Raw genomic sequence first — 12,197 nt, 5'->3', positions numbered from 1 at the left:
TCGATCTCCTGACCTCGTGATCTGCCCGCCTCGGCCTCCCAAAGTCCTGGGATTACAGGCGTGAGTCACTGTGCCCGGCCCCAAAGTTCCTCTTTTAGTAAGTGGCAGCACAAGCACACAGACATAGATATAGAAGACCTAAGCAACACCATTGACCAAACTGACCTATTGCCTTCTATAGAACACAACACTCAGCAACAGCAGAAAACACATTCCTTTCAAGTACACATAAAACATTCACCAAGATGGACTATATTTGGGGCTATAAAACAAATTTCAATAAATGTAGTAGAATTGAAATCATAAACAGTATGTTCTTTGACCACAACTCCACTAATATCAATATTAAAATGACATCTAAAAAATCTCCAAATCTTTGGAAACTAACAATTCTAAATAATTCATTAATCAAAGAACAAGTCACACAAAAAAACTAGAAAATATTTTGAATTTTAAAAAAATGAAAACATTTCAAAATTATAGGATACAGCTGAAACAGTCCTTAGAGAGAAAGGTATGTCATGTTAAATGCTTACATGAACAAAGAAGAAGGATCTAAACTTTGATGATAAGAAACTAGAAAAAGAAGAGCAAATTAAACCCAAGGCAAACAGAAGAAATGAAATAATAAAAGTGCAGAAATCATTAAAATAGAAAACAGAAAAGCAACACAGAAAATCAAAACCAAAAGCTGGTTTTTTCAAATTAATAAAATCTGTAGACCTCTATAGTCAGACTTAAGAGACAAAAAAAATTACACAATTTAACAAAGATCCAGAATGAAAGAGGCTGGGGGCAGTGGCTCTGTAATTCTAACACTTAGGGAGGTAGGGGTGGGAGGATAACTTGAGCCCAGGCATTTGAGACCTGCCTGGGCAATATAGCAAGAACCTGTTCTAAAAAATATTTAAAAAAAAAAAAAAAGAAGTGAAAGAGGGAGACATCACTATAGACCCTAGAGATACAATAAAGAAACGTTATGAATAACTTTGTACCAATAAATTTAATAAGCTACAAGAAACGGACAAATTCCTTTAAAAGCTAAAACTGCCAAATCTCATTCAAAAGGTAGATAACTTGAATATCATCTACAAAAGATATTAAATTTATGGCTGCAAACATTCCCACAGAAAAATGTCTAGGCCCAGATGGTTTCAGTGGTGAAGGCTATGAAACATTTGGATAAGAAATAATACAAATTCTACACACATTTACAGGGAGTAGAAGATGAAATACCAGCTAATTTTATCAGGCCAACATTAACTTGATAGCAAAACCAGACCAAGATATTACAAGAAAAGTACATATCATGATCCCTCATGAACACAGATGCTAAAATTCTTAACAATATATTAACAAATCAAATCTGGCAACATATAAAAAGAATAAACAAGTAAAGTTTGTCTTGGAATAGTTTGTTCAACATTTGAAATCAGTCCATGTAAAAAGTAAAGTCATATGATTATCTTAAGAGTTGCAGAAAAAGTATCTCACAAAATTCAATATCCCTTCATGATAAAAATTTTCAACAAGCTAAAAAATATACAATGAAGTTTTCTCAACCTGATAAAGAAAACCTATAAAAAAACATGCTAACATCACTTAAAGGTGAAAGACTGAATCTTTTTCCCCTGAGATCAGGAAGAACATCCATGCTCCCCACACTTATTTAACACCACTGGAGATTCTAGCTGGGGCAATAAGGCAAGAAAAAGAAGTACATGGCCAGGCATGGTGGCTCATGCCTATAATCCCAGCACTTTGGGAGGCCTAGGCAGAAATCGAGACCAACCTGGCCAACATAGCGAAACCCCGTCTCTACTAAAAATACAAAAATTAGCCAGGTGTGCACGCCTGTGGTCCCAGCTTCTCAGGAGACTGAGACAGGAGAATTGCTTGAACCCAGGAGGCAGAGGTTGCCATGAGCTGAGACTGTGCCACTGCACTCCAGCCTGGGCGAAAGAGTGAGACTCTGTCTCAAACAAAAGATAAAAAGAAAAAGAAGTACATACAGACACTTTGGAAAGAAAGAAGTAAACCTGTCTTCATTTGCAGACAACATGAGTATCTCTATGGAAATTACTATGGAATTTTTTAAAGCTAATAGAAATAAAAGTGAGCTTTACAGGCTCTCAGAACAGTAGGCCAGTATACATAAATTAATCGTGTGCTGGACAAAATGAAACTATGGTGCAAAAGTACTATTTTTTTAAAAAAAGAAAAAAAGCATTATAAGTTCTAGAAACTGGAAAAATAGGGGAAAATCTTAAGAATTGAGAGGAGGGAAGAAAATATAAGTAATAAGATAAGGCTTAAGGATGGAGAAAGACGGAGATCTTTGATCAGTGAAACAACAGAGGATCCGTTAATTTAATCTGGAGACGGACCTGACTGAGATCATACTGAAAAGTAAAATAGAAGCCATCAAGTTTGATTTGGAATAAACTCTCAGGAGGTTCTTGCTATCAATTAGGCAAAAAAGATGACAGCTTGGTCTCAAGCAAAGGAGAAGGAGAAAAGCAAACCATAATCAAGAGAGAGCTGGAAGATGAAATCAATTGGCTATTGACAAATGTGGAAGGGAAGAGAGAAGGGGGAGACCAGGGCTGCTCCCAGATATGGGGCTGCAGCAGGGAATGACAACGCCCTGCAGAGGAGCAGCTGTGCTGGCTTCAGTCTCTGACTCACAAAATACCCCAGGGAAAGATCCGGTGTCATCTTTAGCTTCAACCATAAAGTGGCATGCGGTGCAGAGAGTGGCAGCCTGCCTGGGCCACTTTACCGTAAAATGTGGCACCTACTGGGTCCTCCACTTCAGCCATTGCCCCAGGCACTGGCATAATGGTCATTTACAACAATCATTTCCCTTGCTTGCCTGGACACCTCCTGGGCCACAAAAGTATGCCTCAAATTAGGCAACTGACATAATAGAGACAGTAGGACCTGTGTCTGAGTCGTGACCATTTTCTCTTCCCCTATCTTCTCTCAGTTTCGCTCTCTGAATTCTCCTGGGGGAGCTCCATCACCTATCAGCTTTTCTTTTTATGAAACTTGAACATCTTAAGCTGAAATTAGCCACCCTTCCTGAATAGCAAAATGCAATCACCTTTACAGGACTCCAGATGTTTCAAATACAAAAAGCCATGGGCAGGAGTAATGTTGCAATTCCATGCCTCAAAAGGGATTCACAGCCTAAGCATCCACAAGAGGGAGCTCTCTAGTACCTTTTTACTTAACTCAACAAAGATTTACAATCACCTGCTGTGCACCAGGCTCTATGCTAGGCATTGGAGATACAATAACAAACAAAAATAAAAAGGCCAGCTGCAGTGGCTCATGCCTGTAATCCCAGGACTTTGGGATGCTGAGGCGGGAAGATCATTTGAGCCCAGGAGTTCGAGGCTGTAGCAAGCTATGATTGTGCCACTGCACTCCAGCCTGGGTGACAGAGCATAACTCTGTCTCTAAAGAAAAATATTTATTTATTTAGAGATGGGGTCTTACTCTGTTACCCAGGCTGGAATGCAGTGGCACAATCACAGCTCTTGGCAGCCTCAACCTCCCAGGCTCAGGTGTTCCTCCCACCTCCACCTCAGCCTCCCAAGTAGATGGTGCTACAGGTGCCCACCACCACACCCAGCTAATTTGTGTATTTTTTGTGATCCACCTGCCTTGGCCTCCGAACAAATTAAAATTAAAACTGAAAACGTAAACGCAGGAGCAGTGGTTCACGCTTGTAATCCCATTTTGGGAAGCCAAGGCAGGAGGAATGATTGAGTCCAGGAATTCGAGACCAGCCTGGGCAACATAGTGAGACCTCATCTCTACAAAAAAAATTAAAAATAAATAAATTAGCCAGGTGTCATGGCATGCACCTGTAGTTCTAGCTACTCAGGAGGCTGAGGTAGGAGGCTTGCTTGAGCACAGGTCAAGGCTGCAGTAAGCCATGTTCACACCACTGCACTCCAGCCTGGGCAACACAGTGAGACACTGTCTCAAAAAAAATTAAAAATAAATAAAAGATCCTGGCCTCATGGATCTTACATTTCTATGGGAGACACAATTAGTAAGTAAACAAATAAGCGGCATCAAACATTGTGATAAAGTTATTTAAAAAAAAGCAGAATGATGAGATAGAAACCAAGTAGAAGAGGACACTCATCAAGAAGGGCATCTCTGGGGAGGCAGCATTTAGGCTGAGACTTGAAGGCTGAGAATGAGCCTGCCTTGTGCTCACTACAAGTGATGCAACAGAAATAATTATGCCATATATTTACAGCTCTACACGTTATTAGGGTGTGGTGTGGGATCCGTGGCAGAAGTGGTGCTGTTTGCATAACTCAATACACGAGGCTGTGCAAGGGAAGATAGTATTTTGAAAAACTACATTATGCGAACTTCTCCCTACTTAACTGTTAAGGAAAACTTATTCAGTGACACTAGTTAAAGCATGGCAAGGAAAACGTCATTCAGAACCATCACGATAGCTACAGGGACCCGGGCAATGGGGTCTTGCAGTCAGGGAGAGAGACTGGGGCAACTCCGAATACAGCACAAGCAGGTGGGAATCATAATTGATGCCAACGAGCAGGGTGGGGGTCAGTGGATGGAAAATTACTAAGAGGAAACATCAGGGGTAAGACGGATTCTGGCTAAACCAACCCAACAGGATTCTTGGTGAAGACAGGCCAGGGTGAACAGGCATCGTGTTGGGGAGGTGGGAGAGGAAAAATCTGATCAGATTTCCAGGATGATCAGATATTGAGGATGAGGGGTTCTGGCTAAACTGACTTAGCAGTGTTCTTTGCTAAAACTGGATGTTGGAAGAAAGTGCACAGATGGGCTGAGCAGAAGATTTGGAAGCCCGACTAAAGTTTAGCCAAGCAAAGAATCTTTGTCAAAACCTAAAGTATCCTGGGAGAGAAGGAGGTGCAGATTGGATCGAGACTGTGAAAGAAGGAATGAGAAGAGCAGGAGTTATTATTTCAACTTATAACATTCAAGAGATGGCATAGCATAACAATAAACTAGATAACAGACACAATTGACAGAGAAAGGATTCTCTACATTTTTAACTCACATTAAGTATATCAAGAGCTAGTCCCGATGGACTATAGTAGATAGATTGGACGTTAAAGAAACATCCGCTGTCTCCTGACGAAGGGGATTGTAGGACAGGAAGAAAGAGGAAGAGAGGAGGTGGTCCCACAACGGGTTCCCAGTTTCCTTGAAATAAGGCGGACAGGCTGAGGGGGAACACCGGGGACTGCAGGGAAATTGCTCCATTCCTTTTTTGGGACTCTGGAGGGAGAACTCTGCAAGGAGAACTCTGCAGAGGGTATCCCTGCGCCAATATGGATAAGAGAAGTTGGGCACCAGCATGACTTAGGGGCGCTGCTTCTCAAAACGCCCGTGGAACAGATTTTTGCTGTTGTTCTTTTCCAATTACCCCTGATTCCCTAATAAAATACACTAAAAATGAGTCAATAGAAAAAGAAAATGAGAAAAAAAGGAATACGAGCTCAAGTTTTTTATTAGATTCAATAGACATAAAATTCCTACCAAATTATCTTGAAAGTTTCAAACGATTCCACCAGACACTGTTGGAAGACAGAACAGAGATTGAACTCAGCTTTTAAAAAGCAGGGGAGTCCCACAGAATGCCTGCCCCCTCCATGGTGGCTTTCTGGTACCCAGATATGTTAATTGGCCAAGCAGGTAATTTCTGTGTGTTATTATCAAAAAGTGTTTCTTTATGAAAACACTGGGTGGGACCGCAGGGCAGTCTCGGGTGAGAGGAAAAAGGGACAAGAAGGTCAGACAGCCCCCAAGGAGAGTGGAATTGCTTTTCACACCAGAAAGAGCCTTGTACTCCCGCAGCCTCCCTAAATCATCCTGTGAGAATATGTTATTAGCAGACACCTTCAGAATCCCCTGCTAGCATCCTAACAGTGCTTTTGCCAATGATCATTTGGCCACATGCATAAAGCCAGCAGCAAAGACTGGCTTTCATTGTTTTATTCCTGGCAGTATATAGGCTTTCTGGCCTGAAGTAAGACGAAGTACGAAAGAAAAACATACGTAATAAAATGGAGGAAGGTTCCAGCTCTCCCGGGCTTAGAAGGAGACCTGGTTCAATGCAAGAGTATTTTACATTTAGCACTGTTACTTTTGGGGAAAGAAGAAATGAGAGAAAAAAATGAAGAAGGTAGAGTGACATCAGGAAACCCTGCATAAGGCTAACCATTGTTACCTCCTTTTAGGGTGGGTGGCTGGTTCTCCTTGCTTCCTTTCTTTCTTTGCCACAGACACCAGGGTTCCAGAATTGTCCACTTCTTCACAGTGCCACCACTTGGAATTTCCATATGTATCATGCTTGTCCATAGAGGAAGACATAGCTGCCCCCAGAGATCCCCTTTCTACCTACACACAAACACAAGCAGCAGGGTCTTTGTGAACGTGAGAAACAAAGATAAGGCAGCCGCAAAGATAATAGGTTCAAGGGATGCTGGTCTTGCTCACCTGTTGCTGATTAATGGGGCTCGTGCACTCAATTAGAATAGGGTTCACCTGAGATTTGTCCCATCTCCAACTTTCCTCTGATAGAGCCTCCCTTCTATGTAAAAGGTAACCATGTCTAGAGAGCCAATCAGTATAAAGCAATAGTGTCCTTTTTGTCCTACCTGGACCTGAGGACTTGTAGACTAGATAATTACCAATTAAATAGGCCACTAAGAAGCCCAGAACTTAGTATCTCTGGCTTTATCATCATTGCCTGAACCTGCAGCTGTTTCCCATGCATCCTGGGCAGGGATAACCTAAAGTCTAAAGGAACTTGCCCTACTTTAAACTGCCCGCCAGTGCTCTTTGCAGAAAAAAAAATGGAGTTCAGGAAGTTGGGGTACAAATAAGAGTTTTGGAAAGGGACAGACCAGTCCAGACAGAAAGGGTTGGACTGTTAATTGGCTGGCTAAATCGAAAGTCATCAGTATTTAGGCTACAGTAACCAAAACAGCATGGTACTGGTACAAAAACAGACACATAGACCAATGGAACAGAATAAAGAGCCCAGAAATAAAGCTGCACACCTACAATCATCTGATCTTAGACAAAGTTGGCAAAAACAAGCAATGGGGAAAGGACTTCCTATTCAATAAATGGTGCTGGGATAACCAGCTAGCCATATGCAGAAGAGTGAAACTGGACCCCTTCCTTTAACCATATACAAAAATCAATTCAAGATGGTTTAAAGACTTAGATGTAAAACCTAAAACTATAAAAACCCTGGAAGATAACCTAGGAAGTACCATTCTGAACATAGGACTTAGCAAAGAGTTCATCATGAAGACACTAAAAGCAATTGCAACAGAAATAAAAATGGACAAATGGGACCTAATTAAACTAAAAAGCTTCTGCACAGCAAAAGAAACTATTAGCAGGGTAAACAATCTACAGAATGGGAGAAAATATTGCAAACTATGCATCCAACAAAGAAGTAATACCTAGAATCTATAAGTAATTTAAACAAATTAACAAGCATTTGTCCATTAAAAAGTTGGGAAAGGACTTGAACAAACACTTTCAAAAGAAGACATACAGCTGGGCACAGTGGCTCACATCTGTAATCCCAGCACTTTGGGAGACCGAAAGGTGGGAGGATCACTTGAACCCAGGACTTTGAGATGAGCCTGTGCAACATAGTGACTTCGTTTCTCCTAAAAATAAAAAATTAGGCAGGTGTAGTGATGCATACCTGTGGTCCCAGCTACTCTGGAGGCAGGAGGATAGCTTGAGCCCAGGAGGTAGAAACTGCAGAGAGCTGTGATCACATCACTGCATTCCACCCCAGGAACAGAGCAAGACTCTTGTCTCCAAAAAAAAAAAAGAAGACATATACATGGCCAAAGAGCATATGAAAAAATGTTCAGTATCACTAGTCAAAAGAGAAATGCAAATCAAAACCACAATAAGATACCATCTTATACCAGTCAGATGGCTATTATTAAAAAGTCAAAAAAATAACAGATGTTGGCAAGGTTGTGAAAAAAAGGGAAGGCTTATACACTGCTGGTAGGAATGTAAATTAGTTCAGCCATTATGGAAAGCAGTTTTGAGATTTCTCAAAGAACTCAAAGCAGAATTACTATTGACCCAGTAATCCCATTATTGGGTATATACCCAAAGGAATATAAATTGTTCTGCCATAAAGGCACATGCATGTATATGTTCATCACAGCACTATTCACAGTAACAAACACATGGAATCAACTTAAATGCCCATCAGTGGAAGACTGGATAAAGAAAATGTGGAATGTATACACCATGGAATACTACACAGCCATAAAAAGAAACAAGATCATGTCCTTTGCAGCAACATAGATGAAGCTGGAGACCATTATCCTAAGCAAACTAACATAGGAACAGAAAACCAAATACTGTATGTTCTCACATTGACTGGACTTTATGTCAATAGACATAGACATAATAATATAGGAGCAATAGACACTGGGGCCTACTGGAGTTTGGAGGGAGGGAGGAGGGTGAGGATCAAAAAACTACCAATCGGGGACTATGCTTATTACCTGGGTGATGAAATAATCTGTATACTAAACTCCCATGACACACAATTTACCTATATAACAAACCTGCATGTATATCTCTGAACCTAAAATAAAAGTTAAAAACAAAAAATGTCATCAGTGTTTGAGGAAGGAGAAAAAAAAAAGAATAGAAACTTCAGACATACATTTGTTCAGTGCAAAACATTGTAAAATATATAGGGAAAAGTACTTTGAAATACATTCTAACTCAATCATAATGGTTGTGTGACTTTGGACAAGTTAGTTTGTTTCTCTAGTTTCAGTTCCCTCATCAGCAATATGAGGAAAACTGGGTTTTTCTAACATCATTGATGAATTTGACCATGTATGTGCTGTATCGTATTGGCTTGACCCAGGTTCCATCCGGTTCTCCCACTGCCCCAGCTGCAGGTCTCAGCAGCTCGAGCTGTTAAGAGGAGTGGCAGTGGCCTCCTCACCACCAAGATACCCGAGAGGAGGGTCAGCTCAGCCCAAGACACGGGGAAGGAAGATCCCAAGAGGAGATGGGTGAGGTTGTCAGCTAAACTTGCTCCTGCAACAGTAGAAATGAAAACAAAAAAGGCAGCAGGAAAGGATAAACCTTCAGACCAAAAAAGGCAAACAAAGGGGAAAAAGAAGAGGAAAGGGAAAACAGGCCAAAATGGCTAACCAAGAAAGTCAAGAAGATTTATCTACAGAAAATGGAGAAACTGAAAACGGGGACAGTCCAGCCTCTGATGAAGCTGGAGACAAAGAAGCCACGTCTGATTAGTATCATATGCCCTGTCTTATCCACAGTCCCTGTCTCCTGTCCTGTACAATCCAGACGAATAGTTTTTATCAACTATTTTGTAAATGCCAAGTGTTTTAGTAGCTCTAGAAACATTTTTTTTCTTTTTTCTTTTTTTAAGACAGAGTCTCATTCTATTGCCCAGGCTGGAGTGCAGTGACACATTCTCGGCTCACTGCAACCTTGGCCTCCCAGGTTCAAGCAATTCTCCTGCTTCAGCCTCACGAGTAGCTGGGATCACAGGTGCCCGCCACCATGCCTGGCTAATTTTTTTGTATTTTTAGTAGAGATGGGGTTTTGCCATGTTGGCCAAGCTAGTCTGGAACTCCTGGCCTCAGGTTATCCACCCACCTCAGCCTCCCGACGTACTGGGATTACAGACGTGAGCAACCGTGCCCGGCCTCTAGAAACATTTTTAAGAAGGAGGGAATCCCTCTTCGTCCCATTTTTTTAAGTGTGAATGCTTTTATTTAAGAGATGAAATCATTTGCTAGTTATTTATTTTTTGGTACAACCAGCAAATAATGTGGGATACTGGATTACAAGAGACTTTGACTGTCTTGGGTGTCGGCTTAATATTCCACAAATGGGAGATAGTTTTTATATCCTATAATAGAAAGCACACTACATGGCAATATGGAGTCACAGTCCCGCACTTAATGTCTTGAACATTTTTAATCCTATTCCCATGTTGTTTTTTAGTAGAATTGTTTCCTAAGAAAACCACTCCTTGGCCAGGTGCAGTGGTTCACACCTGTAACCCCAGCATTTTGGGAGGCTGAGGCGGGCGGATCATCTGAGGTCAGGAGTTCGAGACCAGCCTGGCCAACATGGCAAACCCCATCTCTACTAAAAATACAAAAAATTAGCAGGGCGTGGTGGAACGCACTGTAATCCCAGCTACTTGGGAGGCTGAGGCGGGAGAATTGCTTGAACCTGGGATGCGGAGATAACAGTGAGCTAAGATTGCGCCACTGCACTCCAGCCTGGGCGACAGTGCAAGACTCTGTCTCAACAAAAAAAGAAAACCACTCCTTGACGGTGGCTCTCCCTGTCAAAACTGTGTGCCCTCTGTGGCATCTTTGGTTGTGGTGGTCCTGTTTTCCTAGGAACTTTGTTAATGTGCTGGGAAAGACTGAAAATTTCAGTACGTAGTGTCTATGATATAAAATTGTTCATTGACGGTACTTACGTAACAGTTTATCCACATTTGAAGACACTGGCATTTGATATCTTCTTAAGGAAATTTGACTTTCAAATTTCAAGCTGCAAAGTCATGAGAATATCGGTTTTTAAAGCTTACAATACATGGCTTTTTAGATTTTTGGTACAAAATTGTGTACAAATTGTGTGCAAAATGTGAAATGTCTGTGTACTTACTGATCCCCAACACAACCAATAAAATCTCAATTAGAAAAAAGAATTGCTTGATCCAACCTGCCCTGGCCTCTTGGCAGCTTGCCAAAGTGACAGCCCCCTTGCCACTGCCGTTGCTTCCTCTCCTCACGCCACTGGCTGAGCTTCCACACAGCTGCGTCGTTTCTGCCCCAGCAGGAGCCTCGGCTGCTCAGGCGCCCAAGTTCTACCCAACCGGACCCAGCTGTTGGCTTCCCCAGCAGCTGCTGCGGAAAAGTGGCAGCGGGGGCGGGTGGAGAGGCAAGTAACACCCTGGAGGTCTGGGAAATTTTAAAATAATTAGATGGTCAAGTTCTTCTGCTCTGAAAATTTTTAAAAAGCAAGAAAGCAAGAAAGAAAGAGAAAAAAATTGTTAAATTTTATGCAATGAAAAGCATAAAATAAGAAGCCACTGACGAATAAATCACTTACTTTTCCACCTTTCCAAACCTAATGGTCTGTTCCAGGGCTCAGTGGATCTATGCAGCCTCTCAGGAGATGCCCTACGTGATGGGCTTGGCTGTGTCTCTTTGTGAAATAGTGGTCTGCAGGATAAGAAAGTTGCCACCTTATGTTTGCCTACCCTCCCTCCCTGCTTGAATTCCCTCCTTCCTTCTTCCTTCAGTCTTGCTGACCTGGAATTCCACTCCAAATAAAGTGTTAATGTATAAACTTTGTTTCAGACTCGTTGTTGTTGTTGGTAGTTTTTAGGGTTTTATACATAATTCAAGGACAAAAGGAGTACCATGAAGATCAAAGGAAATAGCGTATGGGAAAGCCATTTGTAAGTGTTAAAGTAAAACTTATGCATGTAAAAAGTCCACAGGATCTTGAACAAGAAAACAGAGCGGTATAAAACGGCATGACTGGCAGTGCTGCTGAGATGTCAAGGGATTATGATTCAGAAAGAAAGAAGCACTTAACTCAGCTGGGCGGTGAGGATGGGAGTAGAAGAGGGAGAAGCTCCAAATAAAAGAGGGCCTTTAGAATAAAGACGGCGCCTAGGCAGACAAAGAATGGTATTTCAGGCACAGGCAGAGATGTGACATTCCAGGCGCCTAAGAAAGCATGCCCCAGGAAATTCAGGAAGGAACAGAGTCGAAAGAACAGGCAGAGTCAGACCATGAAGGACGCTGCCCACCACACTTGACAGCTCAGACTTTCTTTTTCTCAAGGCCATGAGTATTGCAGAGGAATGACGCTGTCGAGGGTTACTTTACAAAAAGATCGCCTAGACACTGGTGTGGAGGGCGAAGAGCAGAGAGTGAGCCCAGAAGTAGGAGAACAATCAGGAGGCCATTGCATCAGTACCGGAAACGAAGGTGGAGGGCTGATCCAAGGCGGTGGCTGTGGCAATGTAAAGGAGAGGCAGACTGAAGGCGTGTCTAGGAAGTAAAATCAATTTTCCTGAATGTGGAGGGCCAAGCAAGAAA

At 41.9% G+C, this 12,197-nt stretch overlaps 1 pseudogene; it reads left to right on the top strand.

The window, feature by feature from the left end:
• Window positions 1–5,675: 5,675 nt before the first annotated feature.
• Window positions 5,676–10,037, top strand: LOC100591641 (annotated as a pseudogene).
• Window positions 10,038–12,197: the final 2,160 nt, after the last annotated feature.

The sequence above is a fragment of the Nomascus leucogenys genome, chromosome 23 (genome assembly GCF_006542625.1).
Source record: "Nomascus leucogenys isolate Asia chromosome 23, Asia_NLE_v1, whole genome shotgun sequence".
In the NCBI taxonomy this organism is placed as follows: Eukaryota; Metazoa; Chordata; class Mammalia; order Primates; family Hylobatidae; genus Nomascus; species Nomascus leucogenys.
This window is presented reverse-complemented; position numbering and strand designations above follow the sequence as displayed.